This window comes from Brachyhypopomus gauderio, unplaced genomic scaffold (genome assembly GCF_052324685.1).
Source record: "Brachyhypopomus gauderio isolate BG-103 unplaced genomic scaffold, BGAUD_0.2 sc50, whole genome shotgun sequence".
Classification (NCBI taxonomy): Eukaryota; Metazoa; Chordata; class Actinopteri; order Gymnotiformes; family Hypopomidae; genus Brachyhypopomus; species Brachyhypopomus gauderio.
This window is the reverse complement of record NW_027506875.1, coordinates 1,639,468-1,663,956: the sequence shown is the minus strand read 5'-3', so window position 1 is coordinate 1,663,956 and position 24,489 is coordinate 1,639,468. Positions and strand designations below refer to the sequence as shown.

The following is a 24,489-nucleotide window of genomic DNA, read 5'->3' as shown; positions in this document are numbered from 1 at the left end:
CCTGATGGTCTGCTACATCATCAGATTTCTTCCATTGGCGGTGCTGCTGCTTAAGGGAAATGGAAATTTTAATCTTTATCGAATTCTATTGCCCAAGCTTATCATCGTGATCGAGGAAAAAAGACCCGCAAAACATATTGAAATTGTTTAACATCCAGCACTAATATATATATTGGAGGGGTCTGAAATGTTATTAGGTACACCTGTCCAACTGCTCATTAATGCAAATGTCGAATTAGCCAATCACATGGCAGTAACTTAATGCAATTATGCATGTAGACATGGTCAAGACGATCTGTTGCAGGTCAAACCGAGCATCAGAATAGGGAAGAAAAGTGATTTAAGTAACTTTGAACATGGCATGGTTTTTGGTTCCAGACGGGCTGGTGTGAGTATTTTAGAAACTGCTGATCTACTGGCATTTTCACACACAACCATCTCTAGGGTTTACACAGAGTGGTCCGAAAAAGAGAAAATATCCAGTGAGTGGCGGTTCTGTGGGTGCAAATGTTTTGTTGATGCCAGAGGAGAATGGCCAGACTGGTTCGAGCTGATAGAAAGGCAATAGTAACTCAAGTAATTAGTTATTACAACTGAGGCATGCAGAAGAGCATCTATGAAAACACAACATGTCAATCCTTGAGGTGGATGGGCTACAGCAGCAGAAGACACACCGGGTGCCACTCCTGTCAGCTAAGAACAGGAACCTGAGGCTACAATTCACACAGGAGATTGGAAAAATGTTGCCTTGTCTGATGAGTCTCGATTTCTCTTGCTACTTTCGGATGGTTGGGTTAGAATTTGGCATCAGGAACATGAAAGCATGGATCCATCCTGCCTTGTATCAACGGTTCAGGCTGCTGGTGGTGGTGCAATGGTGTGGGGGATATTTTCCTGGCACGCTTTGTGCCCATTAGTACCAATTGAGCATCGTGTGAACACCACAGCCTGCCTGAGTATTGTTGCTGACCATGTCCATCCCTTTATGACCACAGTGTACCCATCTTCTGATGGCTACTTCCAGCAGGATAATGCACCATGACATAAAGCTCAATTCATGTCAGACTGGTTTCTTGGTTTCTAACAAGGTGTATCTAATAAAGTAGCCGGTGAGTGTGTAGATATATATCTAAAATGATTATAATTGCTATAAATGGTGCGTGTGTCTGTGCAGAGGAAGAGAGACTCGGCTCTCAGCGCTCAGCTCACATGTCTCCAGATGATTTTTTCTTTGCACTTCGCTACTGTCAAGCTAAGTTTGGAGACTATGTGTACTTTGTATATTGGCCCAAACGGCACCATTTCAGACGAGACTGCTACAGGTTCCGGGCAAGGAGACAGGTCTGTTCACTTTCTCAGGTTTTAAAGGTGCCCTGTGGCATGTGACAGTATTACCCCCTGTGGCGTGTGACGGTATTGCCCCCTGTGGCGTGTGACAGTACTACCCCCTGTGGCGTGTGACAGTATTACCCCCTGTGGCGTGTGACAGTATTGCCCCCTGTGGCGTGTGACAGTATTATCCCCTGTGGCGTGTGACAGTATTACCCCCTGTGGCGTGTGACAGTATTGCCCCCTGTGGCGTGTGACAGTATTGCCCCCTGTGGCGTGTGACAGTATTGCCCCCTGTGGCGTGTGACGGTATTGCCCCCTGTGGCGTGTGACGGTATTGCCCCCTGTGGCGTGTGACAGTACTACCCCCTGTGGCGTGTGACAGTATTGCCCCCTGTGGCGTGTGACGGTATTGCCCCCTGTGGCGTGTGACGGTATTGCCCCCTGTGGCGTGTGACGGTATTACCCCCTGTGGCGTGTGACAGTATTACCCCCTGTGGCGTGTGACGGTATTGCCCCCTGTGGCGTGTGACGGTATTACCCCCTGTGGCGTGTGACGGTATTGCCCCCTGTGGCGTGTGACGGTATTGCCCCCTGTGGCGTGTGACGGTATTGCCCCCTGTGGCGTGTGACGGTATTACCCCCTGTGGCGTGTGACGGTATTGCCCCCTGTGGCGTGTGACGGTATTGCCCCCTGTGGCGTGTGACGGTATTGCCCCCTGTGGCGTGTGACGGTATTGCCCCCTGTGGCGTGTGACGGTATTGCCCCCTGTGGCGTGTGACGGTATTGCCCCCTGTGCTAAATGCCTTTCAGAGGGGGTACTGCTTGCAGGGATGCATAAGTAGCACTCTTGGAAAGTTTCTCTCATGAATCTTCCACCATTTCAGTGTCTGCATCTGGTGCCAGCCGGTCATTCCCAAGCTCCCTTACCATGGTCTCTTTTTCACCAAGTCCAGTGGGGGACGGACGGACGGACCCATCCTCTTGGAGAGATACATAAAGAAGTGATGAGAGTGATACATAATTCTCATCTTTGTGTGTATTTATACATGTGTTCTCTATGTAATTCTTATTCTTAAGAGGCCAAGACTTCTTGATGGCCAGTAGGGCAAGGCAAGTTTATTTATATAGCACCTATCATACACACTGGCAATTCAAAGTGCTTTACACAAGAAAAGAAGCTTATTACGTCCAGAGGTTACGCCTAGGTTTTGAGCTAATCTTTAGAGTATTTGAGTCTAAGTAGGCAGCTTGTCTGTGCCTTTCATTGCTATTACCAAATATAATAATTTCTGTTTTATCTTTGTTCAACTGTAGAAAGTTTTGACCCATCCAGTTAGTGATGTGCTCAAGGCACTTCAAGAGAGAGTTACAGGGACTTTAGTGCTAGGTAGATCTGAGTGCCATCTGCGTAGCTATGGTACGACTAGTATACTAGACAGAGTCTAGACAGAGAGTGAAGTGGAAGCATGTATAAATTAAAGGAGAGTGGCCCAAGTCATCACTGGCACTTTTTACAGAAATCTTATTTACAATTTCAGCAAAATAATTCTTGCCTTGTAGATAAGAACTCAACCATTTTAGGACTGTTCCTGAGGGACCAATCCAATTGTTGACGAGGGGGTGTCGAGTGTAAATTGTTGACGGGGGGGGGGGGGGGGGGGGGGGGGGGAGAAATGGAGACAAATTAAGTATTATATCGCGATCGATTCTTAGTATTGACTTATAACTCCAGCAGTAGCCCAACTTAAAAGTAGCCCAAAAAACAAATTCAGGTACGAAGCCAGAAGGCGGGCCAAATTATTTATCAACCAGCATCAGACAAGGTGGGCCGTATGTTGTGCACCCCTGGTATACAGTATCAAAGGCTGCCCTAAGATCAAGCAGTACTAGATAAATTATCATAAATGTCATAAATTACCTTAATTAGAGTAGTTTCAGTATTGTGAGCAGGTCGAAAGCCTGACTGAAATTTGTCTAGACAGCCACTTGCAGATAGAAAAACAGAGCCAATTTCATCCATAACACTTTTTTGAGTTGAAATTGTTCAACAAATAACAGATCCAGATGATTCATATGGTGCCGTGCTCATTTTGCTTGTGAAAAGTGTAGCTGTTCTGTCATTGATAAACCTCTTCCTATAATTGACATGCCGGGTCATCCGTTCTGCTGAGGCCCATGTGTCAAAGAACACACAGTAATGATCTGATCAAGCTACATCTTTAACAGAGGCTGATATGTTGATCTTTTGAAGTAAGAGTGTGACCATGATAGTGTGTACTCCCACCCACATGCTGAGAGAGCCCAAATGAGTCTAGCATAGCACGCCTCTTCCCCTGTACGTCACCGCGATGCCCCCGCGACCGTCGCAGAACTGCAGCAGGATCCCGTATGCGCGAGCACTTCAGGCAAGCCGCACAGAGGGTGTGGAGAGAGACTCCTCCTCTGATAGCCGGAACATTCTCCACCACGGAGATGACTCCTAAACCCCCCGAGGGTGAGTTTGAGGGGGAGGAGTCTGAAGAGGAGGAAAGCTCCCCTCCGGTGCTGTACTCGACCCCCACTGAGTACTACACCGAGGGTGAGGAGGAGGCCGGCCCTCCTCCAACAATGGATTTGGCTCCCATCGAGTACAACAGTGAGGAGGGCGAAGACGTGTATAACGTCTTGTGCTCGTCTTGGTCAGAGTCATACACCTATAAGTGTGTATGTTCGATGTGCGCTGATTGCGCTTTTCACAAAATTAAACGTTACGTGTGTATCTTCACTTTGAAGCCGCCTCGTTTGTCGACGTGCAATCAGCGTCACGCAACTTATGTGAACCAGCTACATATATTATAAATTGCACACCAGTTTGTTAATAACAAATAAGAGGTATTTAGACAAAGTAGACAGGGCTGTTTGTCAATGGTTGTATTGTACTGAAAAGTCCCAAATATCTTACCTTTAATTGAATAACATAATATTTAAACAAATAAATAATAACAGTGGTTGAATACTAGGGAGCCAGTACCATCTCCTTTAATGTGATAAAAAGCTAATTATTTCAAATCATTGTGACCATATGTGTATTTGTATAAATATGAAACTTAATTAAGCCGAAGGTGCTGGAAAATATTGAAAATGGACCTTGAATGTGACGCACAAGTGCTTGAATTCTACCTTGTAAAGGTGTATGAACCCTGCAAACATAACTTGGCGCAAAACACAGCGCTGAAGAGCAGAATGCACGTAAATTGAGACATGCATGAGCTCGACACGTGACAGCGGAACCACCGTGATTGCGTCATTTTTGCCGCGTGGACCCTCGCACCAGTTGCGACTCGTCAAGCATAAGCGAGCTTTATGGGTGGTGCAGCAGATTGCTCGTTACCACCAACCACGACAACTTTTGCTCGACAGCATTTGCAGTAAGTGACTGTTTGGTCTACGTCCGAACTTTAAAACCCTTCCTGACAACATACACGGCTCCTTTCTTTGGCAAAAGTTCCTTTGGGGCATCATCTTTTACTTCAGTATTTGGTAGAATATTTCTGGTTCAGAACGTCCTTCACATGTGTGCTTAGCGGCACAGCAATAAAAAGTGTCCCTTGAGAAACAAGTAACGAACGTGCTGTGCTCCGGACACGTTTAGGCCATTTAAACCAGTTTGGCCAGTATATGAAAATTCTTATCATAACAAAAATAAACACCGGTTTTCAGTGCGAACCGGTATACCGCCTAACACTACTTTCATGGACAAAGCAGTGTGTGGAGTACTAGGACACAGGTGAGTGTAATTAGTGTTCTGGTAATGTGGATCGGTAATGTAGCTATTACACCACTAGGAGGAGCTGGTTTTGAGATACGGATGTGACAAAATGTCAGCAAATATGTGCAGTTTGTGTTACTTAAAATATATTTTGTGAAAGTAGTATTTACATTTTAAGTATTTATAACTACTGCAGTAATGTGACTCAGTTGTGACGAGTCACATCTTACATTGTGAAGATCATGTGATTCAGTTCAACACTGACGTCAGTTCCTCAGTGTTCATGCTTAATGTTCAGTGCTTACATTATTAATTGTCTAGCATTAATAATGTTAGCACATGCTGAATGCCAACCCAGGGCAACTAACTAAGGAAAGTTTCTCATCAGATGCCAATTTTACAAGTGGCAACTTGTAACTCAAAACTTCACAAATATCAACTTTAAAAACAGAAATGGTAAAATATGCAGTCTGGTCTCACCCATGAAGTGGTTCATGTTGACCTTTTTGCACTGGAACAGTTAGTGGCATACCCAAATCTCTGACGGGGCTCACAGAAGCATTATTTGGAAGCATTATTTGACCCTGACCCTGACCCTAACAAAGGCACATGATACTGCCTCCATGAGTCACAATGGCACCTGAACATTGCTGTTGGTCTGACTCAAAAATGACTGCATAATACTGAAATGATTTAAATAATAATTACAATCTGCAACACCCTCTGGGTTCATCTCAATTCAGGGGCTGCAGCCCACGAAGTGCGCATTTGTAGGCCGGTTACGTCACTGCGCCGCACCGAAGGCTGTCCCAATACGTGGACTCCTCCTTATGCGGCCGACGAATGTAGCCTTCAAAACCCCGAAAACGAAGGATGCATCTGAGTATCCTTCACGTTCCACCATATCCCAGGATTCATTGCTCTATGAACAATAAACAGGCGACATGGCGGAGTCTAGTGTACGGGCTGAAGAATTCGTTTTTAAATGTAGGTATTTTTAAAATATGGAAATTTATACTGCAATGAGATGCTAAATAACATGCCAATTCTTAATGATATTGCAGGTAAACCTGTGCTTTGAGTATTTACTAAAGTGTAACGTTTTTAAAAATACATTGAATTTTGTTATGAAGTTATACTTCCCACCAAACAATAAAATAAAATTCTTCAATAAAAATGAACAGTAACAGAAAAAATGCGGTTTCTGGTTCCATTTTGTAGGACAGCTTGCTAACACGTATGCAACCTAAGTAACACGTATGTAACGGGACAGAGCGTGGTCGCGCAAACATACGTCTTGCGAAGACTAGACTGTCTCATTTAACAGCCGTGAGATGCAGCCTACCCGGCCTTCGAAGCATGTGGCCTCCGTGGGCTGCGGTCTATGCGGTCTACGTAAGCTGCAGCCCCTGAATTGAGATGCACCCGATGTTATCTGAACCCTGATTGATCTGTTATCTGAGCCCTGATTGGTCTGTTATCTGAGCCCCGATTGGTGCCCTGACATTCTTCCCTTTTTGTACTTGCCAAACGAATGATTCCTAGCACACTGATGATAAATCAATTAGTGTCGCCTGATGAAATACATTCTAGGGTTAGGGTAGGGTTAACCTACCCTAGAAGTAGCCATCAAGATGTATGAAATGTAGATGATAAAAGTATATCTTGTTACGCTTTGTTTTCTGCGTTAATCTGAAATTGTAGATTTTCATATCAGTGGTGTGTTTTTGTGTTTGTGGTGTACATGTATGCGAACCTGACCACGTGCAAATGGAAACCTCCAGTTTGTCTTTGATGACAGGAAATATAAGACAACTTCCTGTAATTGCAACATAATTCACAGACCTCTATCTTTCCAAATGTTCGCAATGACTTTTATTTGGATATTGATTTGTATTGGTGCATCTACAGTCTTAAATTGTAAGTAACCCTTTTTTCTTTTTATTTACTCTCCTGTGTTTGACAATGAGAAATGAGTCACATATTTATTTCAGTTGATCTTTTTCTTTCTCTGTTAAGACAAGTTTGTGGAAATTGCACCAGGAGATGATGTTTCTTTAAACTGTTCATCCAGCGTGGAGACTGTTCAATGGGAAGCACCAAGTACCAGAACAACTGTGAATTTCAGGAATACACAGTATCTACTTATAAAAAACGTTCAACAACAGGATGAGGGACTATACTCCTGTAATGGAAAAACCTTCACTTTGAAATTTAAACATGGTAAATATATCTCACACACCAGGTTATGTCAGTCCCAAGTTACGATGCTTCGTGGTTACAAAACATCTCCCATTTACTGTATAAAGCCATGTTTAGACTTAAGTGACTTTGCATCGTAAACGTTGTACGTTTGTGTTTGTGTTTGGTGTGTGCGGTGGAAGAATACACGGTTATGCGGCGTATTCTATGTGTGTTTTTTGAGCATTACTGTGTTAGGATAGGGTAAGTTCTTACAGTATTATTTATGTACGGATCGTCGTAAGTCGAGGACCCCCTGTGTGTGTGTGTGTGTGTGTGTGTGTGTGTATGTATGTATATATATATATATATATATATATATATATATATATATATATATATATATATATATATAATATATATATATATATATATATTAGGGGTGGGACGCGATTAAAAAAATTAATCGAATTAATCGGAAGCTTTGTAATTAATTAATCGAAATTAATCACATTTTAATCGCATTTCAGTATTTAACATGAGAAATATTAATTTAAGTTTGAATGATGAATGAATCAATGAACATAATCATAAACTTCAACATCTTGTTTATTTTTCCACCAGTCTACTACGAAGACCAATATATGTGTAGTGTGCAGAAAACAGTTCAGAACATTGGAAATTCTGACCAAAAATGTTGTTTAATTTAGGGAGTTTTGCTCAGGATATTGGAAGAATTTAAGTAAATCAGAAGATGTTTTTTAATACCATTTTAGATGGTAGACTTTCTTTAATTTCCCAGGCCTCTGCCATAGGCATCTTCATAGTGCCTAGAAGTGGTCTTCTGCATGCTCAAAGCAAATGACTGGATCTTCATCATCTATAGATTAATCATCTATAATATGAGCTGTCACACCAAGATCATTCTTGTTGCTAACAGAGGTCCAGTGATCCCCAGTCAGAGCCACATTTGTGGCACTCTTCACAATAACCTGTTTTAATTCTTTCCTCATCATACAGCTGCTGGATTTTCTTCGACATTGTCTTTCTGGGGTGAGTTTCCCAAAACGTTCTTACGTACGAGGTTAAGAAGTACTTGGCGCTAAGAACGTTTTGGGAAACTCACCCCTGGACGGTAGTTCGTAACTTGCATCAGTTGACGCAATTCGCAGCGCTTCTTGTAAGCATTTATCTTCGACCACAGAGAGCGGACAACACAAATAATGTGACGCATCATGTATAAACGCGTGCGGAGTCGCGCGCTACGGCCATTCGCGAAAGTTTAATCCAGTCTTAATGGTCCAATGAAGGTCATTTAAAAACCAGGACGTTTCCTCACAGGATGTGAATTACGGACGTTTGGTCACCCTATCGTACTAGGAATACATTTAGCAGCCAAGTTATCATTACTGACCTGCGCGTTAAGCTGGGCGTACACTGTGCGATTTTTGGCCCATTTTCAGCCGATTTTTCACTCGTTTCGGCTCAATCGCGTGTCGTGCATCGTATAGTTTACACAGGTAAACGAGGAGCGATTCACAACTCCCGATCAGAAATCGCAGCGTCGCAAGAACATCAAACATGTTTGAAATTCAAATCGCTCCTCGTGAGAGTATCGCACTGTTGAAGCAGCTCCACGAGCCGACTCTCCCTGCGATTTCGTACAGTTTGAGCTGGAGCTGAGTACACGATTTGTACACGAATATCGCAGTGTACGCCCAGCTTTAGCCGCAACATGTTTTGCGTTGAGGTGGTAACGAAGGGTGGAAGTGCTCCTGTGATAAGCGAACTCCTTCCTACATAAAGTGTAAATAACACTATTTTTGTTTGTACTTCCATCTGAAAGTTTCTTATATTAAAATTTCCCATCCACCAGCGTAGCCTCTTCAGTCATCTCCATCATGATCATCTTATTGTGTGTCCATAATCTGTATGCCCGGAACTCGCGCACTGAGAAACATTCCACGGTGCAAAAGTGTCTCGTCCGTTAAATGCGTTAAAATGCGTTAATTTTTTTAGTGCGTTAATTTTCCTGTAATTAATTAATCGAAATTAACGCGTTAAAGTCCCACCACTAATATATATATATATATATATATATATATATATATATATATATATGCACACAAACACACCCAAATAGAACATGTATATAAACACGCACACACTCCAGGGTAGGGCAAACAAAATGCTAGTTTTAAATTTATATCAAAACATTTAAATATTTTCATAATCTTATCTCTGTATAAGAAGAGCATGAAAGTGAAAGATGTGGTCAGACTGGATATGTAAAGTTAAGATGACTTCTTTTGTAAAATACTCTATGCTTATTTCAGCATCAGTGAATGATCGGAGGACTCTCTTCCGAGCCACTGAGGGAGACTCGCTCTTCCTCTTTTGTAAAGGTTTGAGCTCCTCACCACTGCGAGCCACATGGTACTGGAGGCGTCAAGAGTCTCAGCCCTGCTGTCCTAATGCTGCATGTTAACGAGGCATCTCGTCACTTTAAAGAGCGACTTCAACTGAGGAATAACGAAAATGACTTTTCTTTAAGCATTTCACATATCGAGTGGGATGATTCTGGGAAGTATATATGTAACCGATCTACCACTTCATCTGAAGTCAAACTGACTTCCTTTGAGCTTGTAGTTGTGAAAGGTACTCGCATACCCCCTTCAGCCCATGTCTCCTCAATATCAGAGTTCATTATTATTTTCAGTTTGCAATGCTTAAATTATTATTTTTAGCAGTTATTTATTTATTTTAAAAAATATATTTTTTATCTACAGTGAATGCCATCCCAAGGCAGCTAACTGAGGGAGATGACTGTGTCTTAGAATGTCAGGTGTATTCCGCCACAGATATATGTAGAGAAGGTTCATGAGATATGCTGCAGTCTCCGTATATAAGCTAATGGCAGATAGCAGAACTCGCATAAACATTCATTCCCGATGTTCAAGCTTCCATGAAGATAGATGCGTGAAGAACGTTTCTAGGTACTTTATTTGTCATACCTTGAGAGAAGAGATGTTGTATTAACGCGGTCAAAACAGAATGCCTTTCTAAGCTGAGGGTGAAAGAGTAATGGCTCCTCGGACACACAGGCAGAAAAAACCAACAACAAGTGAATGATGCAAGAAGAAGGGAGGAGTTACAGAAGCAGAGGGTCAAGGGGAAGATTTTTAAAGAGCCCTGCACACAATAACAATGTCTGGGAATCAGCACAGCAGAATATAAGAAAACACTGCAAGAATGATGAACAATTATGCATAAGTGATAAAGAACAAGACAGGAATAGTTCTTTTAGCAAATGTCCCTGCTGTAACAGCATACTCCCCGTCTGAAATCCTTGGATTTCACTACTAAAACATGAATGTCCATCTGGTGTGTTCTAGAACCTGAAAGACAACATGCAAACAAGAAAAACAACAATAACTGCAAAACAGTATTCAGGAGCAGTTCAAGTTGGATATGTCCAGTCCGCTGTAATTGCCATTCCTGGAGTAGTCCAATGACGAGTCAACTAAGTCAATACTGCAATGTTCCTTTGCTGACTCATTCCTCGACAGGTAGCAGGAGAACAGTCTCAGATGCGGGTCTGACGAACGTCTTGGAATCTCCTTGTCGTGTTACTTCCACCTTACGGACTTTTCCATCCTCGCTGGGGAAAGTTTTTGAAATGAGTCCCATAGGCCAAGCATTTCTTTCCACTTTCTGGTCCTTCATCAGAACAACGTCTCCCACCTGTAAGTTAGGTTTAACCTGCTGCCACTTTCTTCGTCCTTGAAGAAGAGCCAAATACTCCATTTTCCATCTGCTCCAGAAGCAATTGGCCAGATGCTGGACATATTTCCACTGCTTCCGATAGATGTTTCCAGATGAAAGCTCTTCAGGAGGACTAGGAACAGATCCGAGCTTCTGAGTGAGGAGAGTCGCTGGAGTAAGAATAGCAGGAGAATCCGGGTCCACGGATACAGGAACAAGAGGTCTGGAATTGACAATAGCAGAGACCTCAGCTACGAAGGTGGTTAAAGTCTCATGGGTGAGCCTAGAGGAGTTCGAGTCCATAAGCATACAGTCCAGTATTTTACGGGTGATGCCTATCATCCTTTCCCATGATCCGCCCATATGGGATGCATGAGGAGGGTTAAAGATCCATGTACAACCATTGTCGGCCAAGTAGTCCTGAACTGGCTTAGAGTCGATTTGCAGTTCTCTGCAGGCTCCTGTAAAGTTGGTTCCACAGTCGGATCTCAATTGCTTTACTGGTCCTCTGGTGGCAAGAAAACGTCTTAATGCATTGATAAAACTTGAAGTGTCCATGGATTCTATAACTTCAATGTGTATGGCACGTACACTCATGCATGTAAACAACACTGCCCATCGCTTGCTTTCAACATGACCACCTCTGGTTCTGCGTGCAGAGACAGTCCATGGCCCAAAAACGTCCAGACCAACGTAGGTAAACGGTGGTTCAGTGCAGGTCCTGTCGGCTGGCAAGTCAGACATTTGCTGTTGCTGCAATTTTCCTCTTGACTTGCGACATGGCACACAGTAGTGAATTAATTGAGCAATCTGTCTTTTTGCACCTAGTATCCACAGCCCTGCAGCTCTTAAAGCACCCTCAGTGAAATGTCTGCCCTGATGCTTGACTTTCTCATGATAATGCCGTATGAGCACTGTAGTAACGTGGTAGCGAGCAGGAATAATGAGAGGATTCTTTTCAAATGTCTCTAACTCGGCCTTGTTCAGGCGACCACCAACCCTCAGCATACCATGTTCATCAACCACTGGCTTCAGGTTGACAATAGGGCTGCTTTTAGGAATGTCCAGTTTGTCACGAAGACATTTCAGTTCCATGTGAAAGACACTCTGCTGTACATTACGTATCACTAACATCTCACTTAGTATAATGTCTTCTGCAGAGAGGGCCTTGTGACAGATGTGCCAACCGTGGCATTCAGTGCTGTCGTTCTTGGTGTGAAAACACTGTGCAATGTGGACTAACCTCGCGATGGTGCGTACAAGCTTTAGCCATCCGGAAAAGCGTTCAAAGCGGTGACAGTTCAGGCTGGACCTCCTTTCAGACTTGATGATGAGGGTTCTCACTTCAGGACGAATCTCAGGATCGTTGTCAGGATCTTGAAGACTGAAGAAGTCTTGATGAGATGTTCCCCTTCCCTCATTCAGCAAGAACTCTGGGCCTGTAAACCAAGAAGATTTGGCAAAGATACTGACAGATGATGGTCTGGTGGCACAGTCTGCAGGATTGAGATGAGATGGGACATAACGCCACTGCTCAGGGTTAGAGGATTTCCTAATCCTTTCAATGCGGTTACTGACATAGACATAAAAGCGTTTTGTCTGGTTGTTTATGTAACCGAGAACGACTTTGCTGTCTGTGTAGAATTGAACATCATCCACCTGAATGTCCAGCTCAGTCTGTATAAAGTCTGCGATCTCTGCAGCCAGTACAGCGCCACAAAGTTCAAGTCTAGGGATGGTGTGTTCGGGTTTAGGAGCAAGTTTAGCTTTTCCAAACAGAAATCCAACATGAACCTTGGAGTGGTTGTCGGTTACCTTCAGGTAGGCAACAGCTGCGATGGCCTCAGTCGATGCATCTGAGAATATGTGGACTTCTCTTCTTTGGCTTGTGGTGAGAGATGCTGGAGTGTAGCAACGTGGTATTTGAATCCCGTCCAAGGCATGTAGGGATTTTTTCCAGGACTCCCACTTAGGCTGCTTGTCATGTGGCAGCGGAGCATCCCAGTCCTCAATGGTCTCTGAGAGCTGTCTCAGTAGGAATTTGCCCTGTACAGTCAATGGTGCTACAAATCCCAGTAGATCATATAAGCTGTTCACCACTGAGAGGACTCCACGCTTAGTGAACGGCTTGTCTGCACAATTAACCTGGAAGCCAAGAGAATCATGTAACAAATCCCATCTCAAACCCAGACTTCTCTGTACTGGAGGATCGTCTATGCCTAGGTTCAGGTCTCTGAATTCTGTGGCATGATCGCTGGGTTGGAAAGCTTTCATGACAGCAGTACTGTTGGAGGCTATTTTATGCAACCTCAGACAGGCTTTAGACAGCATTCCTTGAGTCCTTTTCAGCAAGTCTATGGCTTCCTCAGCAGTGGGCAAGGACTTGAGTGCGTCGTCCACGTAGAAGTCTCTTTCGACAAAGTGACGAGCATCCTTTCCAAACTCTGATTCGCCATCAGAAGCAGTCCTTCGTAGGTCATATGTTGCAACCGCAGGTGAAGGACTGTTGCCGAACACGTGCACTCTCATGCGGTATTCAATCATTTCCTTGCTGGTATCATTGTCTCTGTGCCACAGAAACCTTAGGTAATTACGGTGGTCTTCTCTTACAACAAAACAATGGAACATTTGCTCAATGTCAGCCGTAATGGCGACTGGATCCTTTCTGAATCTCATTAGCACTCCTACCAGGTTGTTGGTCAGGTTTGGGCCTGTGAGGAGGACGTCGTTCAGAGATACGCCATGATGTTTGGCACTTGAGTCGAATACCACCCTGATCTGCTTGGGTTTTCGTGGGTGATACACTCCAAAGGAAGGAAGATACCAGCGTTCTTCATGCTCTTCCAAAGGTGGAGCTGGCTCGGCGTGGTTGTTGTGGAATATCCTTTCCATGAATGCCACAAAGTGGTCTTTCATCTCAGGCTTGTTTCTCAGCGCACGTTGCAAAGAGATGAACCTAGATAATGCTTGTTCCCGGTTGTCAGGAAGTTTGACTCTTTCAGTCCGAAAGGGTAAGGGTGCAACCCAATGGTTAGATTGATCCTTGAGGCATTCACTGTCCATTATTTTGATAAAGTCCTTATCCTCCATGGACAGGGCTACTCTGTTGTCGTCTTGTGTTGTACGAAACACTGTGGCTCCTAAGTCATCATGAGGCGTGGGAATGATGTCTGGTGCCCTTTTGAAGTTAAGAAGATGCTCCTTTACCTCGTAGTGATGGAGGCATGGCTCAAAGTAGGTTGTACGTCCATTGTTGAGCACAAAGGTTTTGAAGGAGTTCACTTGAGATGACATGAGACTCTTATCTAGACAGACATTGCCAATGATTACCCAGCCTAAGTCAAGTCTTTGTGCATATGGGGCATCATGTGGACCGTTGCATTGTTGACGTACCTTATGTACTCTGAGAATGTCTCTCCCGAGCAAGAGCAGGATGTCAGCAGTCTTGTCCATAGGAGGAATCTCCTTAGTCAGGTGTCTCAAGTGAGGATGATGATACGCAGCTTCCGGCGTAGGAATTTCTTCCCTATCATCAGGCATCTGGTCACATTCAATTAACATTGGTAGGGATATGTGAATATTCCTGTTAATTGGAGAGATGAGGTATCCAGCGGCTCTTCTGCCAGAAGTCTCTATGCGACCAGAACAAGTGTTAAGAGTGTACGGTATTGCTTCTCCCTTTATACCGAAGATCTCAAAGAACTTAGGCTTTGCTAGAGACCTGTTGCTTTGTTCATCTATTATGGCATACATCCTGATGGCCTTTTCTGGTTGCCCCTCTGGGTAGACATTCACCAAGCACACCTTGGCACAGCACTTGGGACCATTCTCTTTGCCACATACCTCCATGCAGGAGGAGGAGACTGTGGTGGTTGCTGTGGTTTGAGCTGATGGCTCCCCGCCATGCGCTGTGATGGCTTTAGATGCTGCTTGAGGTTGTGAGTTGTCGGATGAAGAGGTAGGATGCATGGCTGCAACATGTTTGTCGCTACTGCATTCAGTACATTTGATGACGGCTTTACAGTCTTTAGCACTTGGGAGTTGAGACACCTCAACTTCCTGCTTCCTGCTTCCTGCCGACGCTGCTTCCTGCTGACCGACGCTGTTGCGGAGCGAATTTTGAAATTGTTTTCTAAAGTATAATAATCTATTTACGTGCTAACCTTTACCTTTTGCATTCCTAGACACATTTTACAGGTTTTATTCCGGCCGCTGACCAACTTTCTGCCTTCACAAATCAGCTAGCGTAAGTTTATATATCGGCTAGACACGGTAAGTGTTTTGATTTATTCATGGCTGGCGTTGGTTTGTTCCCGTGTTCGGAGTGTGGCATGTTTAGTCTAGACCCTTTCGCCACTGATAGTAATAGTGATAGTATTTGTCAGAGGTGCAAACTAGTAAATTCTCTCGTGGCGAAAGTGGAAAGTTTAGAGCGACGCGTCCACTCATTATTGAGGGATAGAGAGACAGGGTCTGTAGTAGGTGTGGACGCGCCAGGGAGAACTAGCGCCTCCGCGACTCCGGCGATAGAGCCCTCACAGCGGGGTGAATGGGTGACGTCTCGGCGGCGTAGTCGGAGAGCGAGGGCTGCAGCTACCGCTAACGCCAGCGCTAGCCCACCAGAGCACCACTCCCCGGTTCACGTGTCCAACAGGTTTGCCCCGCTCAGTGTTACACCCGCTGAGGAGACTCTGGTCATAGGAGACTCTATAGTCCGACACGTGAAAGTAGCTGTAGCTGTAGGGGCACCAGCGGTTACAGTCAGCTGTTTACCGGGAGCCAGAGCGCCGGACATTAGTGGCAACCTTAGATTGTTAGCTCATAGGAGGTTTTCTAGGATAGTGATTCATGTAGGGGCCAACGATATACGTCTGCGGCAGTCAGAGGTGACTAAGGCTAATGTTAAAGAGGTGGTTAAATTAGCCCAGACGATGTCCGATGCCGTAATCTGCTCTGGCCCCATCCCAATGCGGCGCGGTGATGAGCAGTACAGCAGGCTCACGTCGCTAAACCGCTGGATGTCCAAGTGGTGTTCAGAAAATCAAGTGGGCTTTATTAATAATTGGGAAGAGTTCGAGGGCAAGCCTGGTCTTTTAGGCAGGGACGGTGTCCACCCCACCCGGGATGGCGCTGCCCTGTTATCTTGCAGCATAGCCCATAGCCTGTTAGCTAGTCGGCAGAGTAGCACTAGGAGCTGCTGACTGTCCAGGGTCGCGACCAGGCCGCAGACTAACGGGTTAAACCTGTCTGCGAGCTGCTTAGAGGCGTCACCAAGTTCCCTTAGGATTGAGACTGTGTCTGTGCCCCGGGTTAAACTAAATCATAAGAAAATAGTCCGCCCGAAGTTTTTAACTAATATTCAGACTTCACATCAAATTATTACAACCTATATGACCGATCTGAAAATTGGATTAATCAATATTCGATCGCTCAACTCAAAAGCAGTTTTTGTAAATGAACTTATAACAGACCAGAAAATTGATATTCTTTGTCTAACTGAAACGTGGGTTCAATCTGGTGATTATTTAACTCTAAACGAAGCCACTGCTGTGGGATATAGTTATATACATAGACCTAGACTGTCAGGCAGAGGAGGTGGAATATGTATAATCTATCGTGATTGTTTAGAAATTCATCAGAAATACTTAGATATCTCAAACTCATTTGAGATGCAGTCTATTAATGTTATTAGTCCATCGGAAAATAAAAGTACATTCTCCCTAACTAATGTATACAGACCACCAGGGCCTTACTCAGATTTCTTAAACGATTTCACCGATTTTGCAGCAAATTTAGCAGTATGTAGTGACAAAATAATAATGGTAGGAGACTTTAACATACACTTTGATAATGCGGAGGATCCACTGACAAGGGCTTTTACTTCTATATTGAACTCTGTCGGCATTAAACAAAACGTAGTAGGACCTACACATTATCGAAATCATACCCTAGATCTAATATTAACGCTGGGTATCGACGTAGATAATATAAACATACTCCCGCAAACCGTAGCAATCTCCGATCATTATTTAGTAAAATTCGATTTTCACCTTAACATAAATACCCGCCCGTCTCCTCGGCAGTGTATAAAGCGCTCAATAAATTCATCAACAGCAGCACGGTTTATTGAAACCCTCCCTGACTTAACTGCTTTAGCCCACTCGCCATCCGATCCAGGAGAGTTAGATAGTCTAACCGACTACTTAGAGAATACCTGCAGATCAGCTCTAGATATAGTAGCTCCACTAAAATATAAAAAAGCTAGATCCAAAAAGCTCGCCCCATGGTACACCGACCAAACTAGAAACTTAAAACAAATAGCACGTAAATTAGAGCGGAAATGGCGATCTACTAAATTGGAAGTATTCCACTGTGCCTGGAAGGATAGCATTATTGACTACAAACGGGCACTCACTAAAGCACGCTCAGCATACTTAGCCTCACTGATAGAGAAAAATAAAAACAATCCTAGATTTCTTTTTAATACTATTTCTAAACTTACAAAAAATCAAGCAGGCACAGAACCTCAGATTCCAGTAAACCTCACTAGTAATGTATTTATAGATTTCTTTGATAATAAAATAGAGAATATTAGACAAAATATAAAACCCTTTATTAGCAATACAACTGGTATGTCATCTGGTTTGGTTGATATTGATTTAAATTACATACCGGGAGAAAAACTTGATGCTTTTCATCCACTCCCAAAATCAGAATTAGAGAAAATAATTTCTTCCTTAAATTGTACTACCTGCACATTAGACTCGGTTCCCTCAAAGTTATTAAAAGAGGTATTACCAGCTGTAACTGAACCTCTTCTAACTATAGTTAACTCATCCATTACAATAGGTCACATGCCCAAATCATGTAAATTAGCAATTATCAAACCTCTGATCAAGAAACCAAATCTTGATCCGACTGTGCTATCTAATTATAGACCCATTTCAAACACATCATTTATATCTAAGATCATAGAAAAAGCTGTTGCCCAGCAATTATGCCTATATCTGCATAGGAATAACACATTTGAAAAGTTCCAATCTGGTTTTAGGCCCCATCACAGTACTGAAACAGCATTAGTTAAAGTAACAAATGATCTCCTCCTTGCATCAGATCAAGGCTATGTATCACTGTTAGTGCTTCTTGATCTTAGTGCAGCTTTCGACACAATTGATCATAGGATCTTGCTAGAAAGGTTAGAACGCTGGGTTGGAGTCTCAGGCACAGCCCTTTCATGGTTTCAGTCTTACTTAACAAATCGCTATCAGTTTGTAGAGCTCAATAATATTTCATCCAAACGTACAATGGTTAAATATGGGGTCCCGCAAGGCTCCATCTTAGGACCACTATTATTTACATTATATATGCTACCATTGGGCACAGTTATAAACAAACATGGTGTCAATTTTCACTGCTATGCAGATGACACTCAACTTTACATATCAGCCAAACCCGATGACAAACTCAGTTTAGGAAAAATTGAGGCCTGTGTAAGAGATATTAAATGCTGGATGTCTCTAAACTTCCTACAATTAAATGAGGACAAAACAGAAGTTCTCCTTGTGGGCCCTAAGGCCGCAAGACAGAAAATTCCAAATTTAATGCTTAATCTTGCAGACTATCCCATTACACCTGGCACAGTAGCCAAAAACCTAGGCATCATACTCGACTCTGACCTATCATTTGATAAATATATAGATAATACTACTAGGATAGCTTTTCTACATCTCCGCAACATTGCCAAATTAAGAAATGCATTATCACAGGATGATGCAGAAAAATTGGTGCACGCATTTGTTAGCTCTAGACTAGACTACTGCAATTCACTACTGTCAGGATGTTCAAATAGGAATCTAAATAAACTTCAAGTAGTTCAAAATGCCGCAGCTAGAGTTCTGACCAGAACTAGAAAATTTCAGCATATTAGACCAGTCCTATCAGCCCTGCATTGGCTCCCAGTTAAATTTCGTATTGATTTTAAAATTCTATTATTAGCATATAAAGCACTACACGGGCTTGCTCCTGAATACCTCCAGGAACTTATTTCCTACTATGAACCCCCACGTCAACTAAGATCACAGGGTGCTGGTCTGTTATTAGTTCCACAAATTAACAAGGTAACAGCAGGGGGAAGAGCCTTTTCTTATAAGGCCCCCCAGCTTTGGAATAATCTTCCTAAATGTGTCCGGGACTCTGACACAGTCACAATCTTTAAATCTAGGTTGAAAACCCACTTATTTAGTCTAGCGTTTGATAATTAATATCCCCCTTAGATAAAGGTACAGATCCAGGGGTTCATAGACGAAGGGTTTTATGGTAGACTGGGGTACTGGTGCTGTCATCCTGTCACTGCTCGTGGTCACTCAAGTTTGTTGACAGTGCAGTGGACGGATGCCATTGTCTCAGAATGCCCCCAAGCCTATGTTACCTTCTGGTTCTGCCTTTTTTTAGCTAGGCTGTAATAATTTAACTTAGTGCCGGAGTTGCTGCCACACTCCAGAAATGTTTATAATTTTACCTGTCCTGTATATGTCCTCATACAGAGCTAATTTTCCCTGTTTCATTCCTCCACATGGCTGCCCGCCTGCTTGAGGAATAATGAGATGAGGAGAGACAAGCGATCCATCCTGGCCGGCCACCTCCTGCCTAACCGGATGCCTACACCATGATGGACATTATTACATATTTTTCGGTCTAAATTGACATTATTGCATCTTTTACATTCTGTCTACATTCTGTCTATATTGTTGTTGTTGTCATGGTGACCGGTGTCGGCCAGAGGAGGATGGGTTCCCCCCCTGAGTCTTGGTTCCTCTCAAGGTTTCTTCCTCATGCAAAAAACTAGGGAGTTTTTCCTTGCCACTGTCGCCTTTGGCTTGCTCACTGGGGGCTAGGACTCGGCACTTGTAAAGCTGCTTTGTGACAACAACTGTTGTAAAAAGCGCTATATAAATAAAATTTGATTGATTGATTGATTGATTTAGCAAAATGTTTTGAAGCACAACACTTGTAACACACTCCTAGCTCCTTGAGCATGTCTCTGCGTTGTTGCAAAGTCTTTGCCCTAAGTCCTTTACACTCTTTCAGGGGATGAGGCCTTTTGTGGATAGGGCACATACGATCAGGGTCTTTGTCTTTGAGGACAGGAGTATCCTGTTTAGTGGTGTAGGATGCAGTCATTGGGACATCTGTCTTCCTTACAGATACTGTTCCCCTTGAGTCTCTACGTTTGCTTGTTTCATACCTTGAGCATGATGATGAAGCTGGTAGAGCAGATTCTGTGAAGTCAAAGCTGGGATCATTTTTCTTCCGAGCTTGGTCACTGATGAATCTGGAAAAATAAGAGAAAGGGGGAAAGGACACGTTGTGGTCTCTTTTGTATCTGGAGCCCAGGTCGGCCCATCTTTCTTGCATGCCATATGGTAGTTTGGACACCACTGGATTAACGCCATGAGATGTGTCAAGGTAACTCAGTCCTGACAGACGTGGATCCATTTTGGCTAACTCCAGTTCTTTTAGCAGATCGCTCAGATCTTGCAGCTTGCGGTTGTCCTTGTTGGTGATTTTTGGGAACATATGAAGTCTCTTGAATAAGGCACTTTCAATAGCTTCAGAACTACCATAAGTCTGTTCAAGTCTCTCCCATGCTGCAGCAAGACCTTCCTCTGAGTGACCCGCATGAACCGCTCTCAATGTCTTTACACGTTCTGCAGAATCTGGGCCTAACCAGTTAACAAGCAAGTCCAGTTCTTCCTTGGCAGTGAGGTTAAGATCACTGATTACTGCTTCGAAGGTGGATTTCCAGGCTCTATAATTCTCAGCATGGTCATCGAACTTTGAGAGACTAATGTTTATCAGCTCCCTGCGTATCATATATCTGGCAAAGTCTGACATGTCTGACCTCCCATCTTGTGTCAACAGATTACCTTGTGATACCCTTGGGGCGTACAGATTCTCTGGCATATGGGGCTGAGATAAATCAGGATGAAATGATGTAGCATAAGGGTTAAGCTGTGGTTTAGTCTCTGGAGGATCTGCTGGTATAATGCTGGAAATTACCTTGCTCTGGGTAGGTGGCATCATCTGATGCTTCACAGGTACAGCCGTGTAGTCAGTCTGACGTGGTGCTGGCGCATGCCGCTTAGCAGATGGTTCAGGAGATGATTGCTTCAGCACATAGTTGGCAGTGCGGTCAGCTGGGTCTTCCACTTCTGCAGGGATGGAGCAGTCTAGGTCTGAGTCTTGGTCTAATGCTTGTTCAAGAACTTTTAGCTTGGCTAAGGCAGCTGCTTCCTCCTTTTCCATTTGGAGAATTTTTAGTTGGGCTTCTGTCTCTGCTTCGAACCGCGCTACCTCTGCTTGCTTTTTCGCCATGTCGGCCTTTGCTTCTGCTTGCCTTTGCGCCATTTTTGCTTCCTTCTCAGCAAAGGACCTTCTGACACTGGCTTCCTCTGCATCAGCACGGATCTCGATGAGCTTGTCCTGTAATGCTGACCTTCTGGAACAAGAAGATCTGGAAGATGACAGCGTATGCTTGGTTGAGGCTGATCGATGGGACCTCACCTCTTGCAGGTGTGCGATGCGGAGTTCTGCCTTATCTTTGGCGTTTTTCACTGCAGCATCTTTCGCTTGAAGTAGGTTCTCTCTTTCAGCTAGCTCTGCTGTGGCATCTTCAAAATCAGCGTTGCTCAGAAATGTGACGTATTTTGCAGACAGTCGCTGATAGCGTTCATAGGCGGCAGATAAGCGGTTTAATTCAGTAGTTAATTTTGCTGCGTCGCTGTCATGGCGTGAGAGCGCCGCTATATAATGTTCAGTTCTTTGCCATAAATCATCAAGGTTATCACAGAATTCTTCTTTAGTTATGTCAAAGTTCTCTTTAATCTTTTGCGTGGGTTTGCTGACACGTTTTAATCGCCCAGTTTGTAAATCCTGAAACATGGAGTCTGTTACCTGCACGTCTGTGTCGCTGATAGCAGGATGCACTGTCCCAGATGCAGTGATTGGAGAATCCACCGAGTCTGTGGACATGCTGGCTTTGTGAGGTAATGTTTTTTTTAATTTTTATTTATTATTATTATTATTTTTTTTTTAAATGGCCCTTCGCCTTATTCACTAGACACGTGCTCAAAATGGAGGACGGCTGAGCTCCCCTCAGGCTGTGTGGAGGCTTGCAGATACACTGTGCCCTGGCTGTGCTTGCTTGCAGGCTGTCTGTATATCTTGCAGGAAACTGCAGGTAGCTGTGTTTTCAACTAGAAAGCTCTGTTTTGACTATTCCGCCACAGATATATGTAGAGAAGGTTCATGAGATATGCTGCAGTCTCCGTATATAAGCTAATGGCAGATAGCAGAACTCGCATAAACATTCATTCCCGATGTTCAAGCTTCCATGAAGATAGATGCGTGAAGAACGTTTCTAGGTACTTTATTTGTCATACCTTGAGAGAAGAGATGTTGTATTAACGCGGTCAAAACAGAATGCCTTTCTAAGCTGAGGGTGAAAGAGTAATGGCTCCTCGGACACACAGGCAGAAAAAACCAACAACAAGTGAATGATGCAAGAAGAAGGGAGGAGTTACAGAAGCAGAGGGTCAAGGGGAAGATTTTTAAAGAGCCCTGCACACAATAACAATGTCTGGGAATCAGCACAGCAGAATATAAGAAAACACTGCAAGAATGATGAACAATTATGCATAAGTGATAAAGAACAAGACAGGAATAGTTCTTTTAGCAAATGTCCCTGCTGTAACAGCATACTCCCCGTCTGAAATCCTTGGATTTCACTACTAAAACATGAATGTCCATCTGGTGTGTTCTAGAACCTGAAAGACAACATGCAAACAAGAAAAACAACAATAACTGCAAAACAGTATTCAGGAGCAGTTCAAGTTGGATATGTCCAGTCCGCTGTAATTGCCATTCCTGGAGTAGTCCAATGACGAGTCAACTAAGTCAATACTGCAATGTTCCTTTGCTGACTCATTCCTCGACAGGTAGCAGGAGAACAGTCTCAGATGCGGGTCTGACGAACGTCTTGGAATCTCCTTGTCGTGTTACTTCCACCTTACGGACTTTTCCATCCTCGCTGGGGAAAGTTTTTGAAATGAGTCCCATAGGCCAAGCATTTCTTTCCACTTTCTGGTCCTTCATCAGAACAACGTCTCCCACCTGTAAGTTAGGTTTAACCTGCTGCCACTTTCTTCGTCCTTGAAGAAGAGCCAAATACTCCATTTTCCATCTGCTCCAGAAGCAATTGGCCAGATGCTGGACATATTTCCACTGCTTCCGATAGATGTTTCCAGATGAAAGCTCTTCAGGAGGACTAGGAACAGATCCGAGCTTCTGAGTGAGGAGAGTCGCTGGAGTAAGAATAGCAGGAGAATCCGGGTCCACGGATACAGGAACAAGAGGTCTGGAATTGACAATAGCAGAGACCTCAGCTACGAAGGTGGTTAAAGTCTCATGGGTGAGCCTAGAGGAGTTCGAGTCCATAAGCATACAGTCCAGTATTTTACGGGTGATGCCTATCATCCTTTCCCATGATCCGCCCATATGGGATGCATGAGGAGGGTTAAAGATCCATGTACAACCATTGTCGGCCAAGTAGTCCTGAACTGGCTTAGAGTCGATTTGCAGTTCTCTGCAGGCTCCTGTAAAGTTGGTTCCACAGTCGGATCTCAATTGCTTTACTGGTCCTCTGGTGGCAAGAAAACGTCTTAATGCATTGATAAAACTTGAAGTGTCCATGGATTCTATAACTTCAATGTGTATGGCACGTACACTCATGCATGTAAACAACACTGCCCATCGCTTGCTTTCAACATGACCACCTCTGGTTCTGCGTGCAGAGACAGTCCATGGCCCAAAAACGTCCAGACCAACGTAGGTAAACGGTGGTTCAGTGCAGGTCCTGTCGGCTGGCAAGTCAGACATTTGCTGTTGCTGCAATTTTCCTCTTGACTTGCGACATGGCACACAGTAGTGAATTAATTGAGCAATCTGTCTTTTTGCACCTAGTATCCACAGCCCTGCAGCTCTTAAAGCACCCTCAGTGAAATGTCTGCCCTGATGCTTGACTTTCTCATGATAATGCCGTATGAGCACTGTAGTAACGTGGTAGCGAGCAGGAATAATGAGAGGATTCTTTTCAAATGTCTCTAACTCGGCCTTGTTCAGGCGACCACCAACCCTCAGCATACCATGTTCATCAACCACTGGCTTCAGGTTGACAATAGGGCTGCTTTTAGGAATGTCCAGTTTGTCACGAAGACATTTCAGTTCCATGTGAAAGACACTCTGCTGTACATTACGTATCACTAACATCTCACTTAGTATAATGTCTTCTGCAGAGAGGGCCTTGTGACAGATGTGCCAACCGTGGCATTCAGTGCTGTCGTTCTTGGTGTGAAAACACTGTGCAATGTGGACTAACCTCGCGATGGTGCGTACAAGCTTTAGC

The 24,489-nt window shown here is 43.8% G+C and overlaps 1 long non-coding RNA gene across 1 annotated transcript; it reads left to right on the top strand.

The window, feature by feature from the left end:
• The first annotated feature begins 6,921 nt into the window (after positions 1–6,921).
• On the top strand, positions 6,922–10,111 carry LOC143487768 (uncharacterized). The gene is made up of 3 exons (XR_013124361.1): positions 6,922–7,001; positions 7,101–7,304; positions 9,599–10,111. It is a non-coding gene; the product is annotated as an uncharacterized LOC143487768 (long non-coding RNA).
• Positions 10,112–24,489: the final 14,378 nt, after the last annotated feature.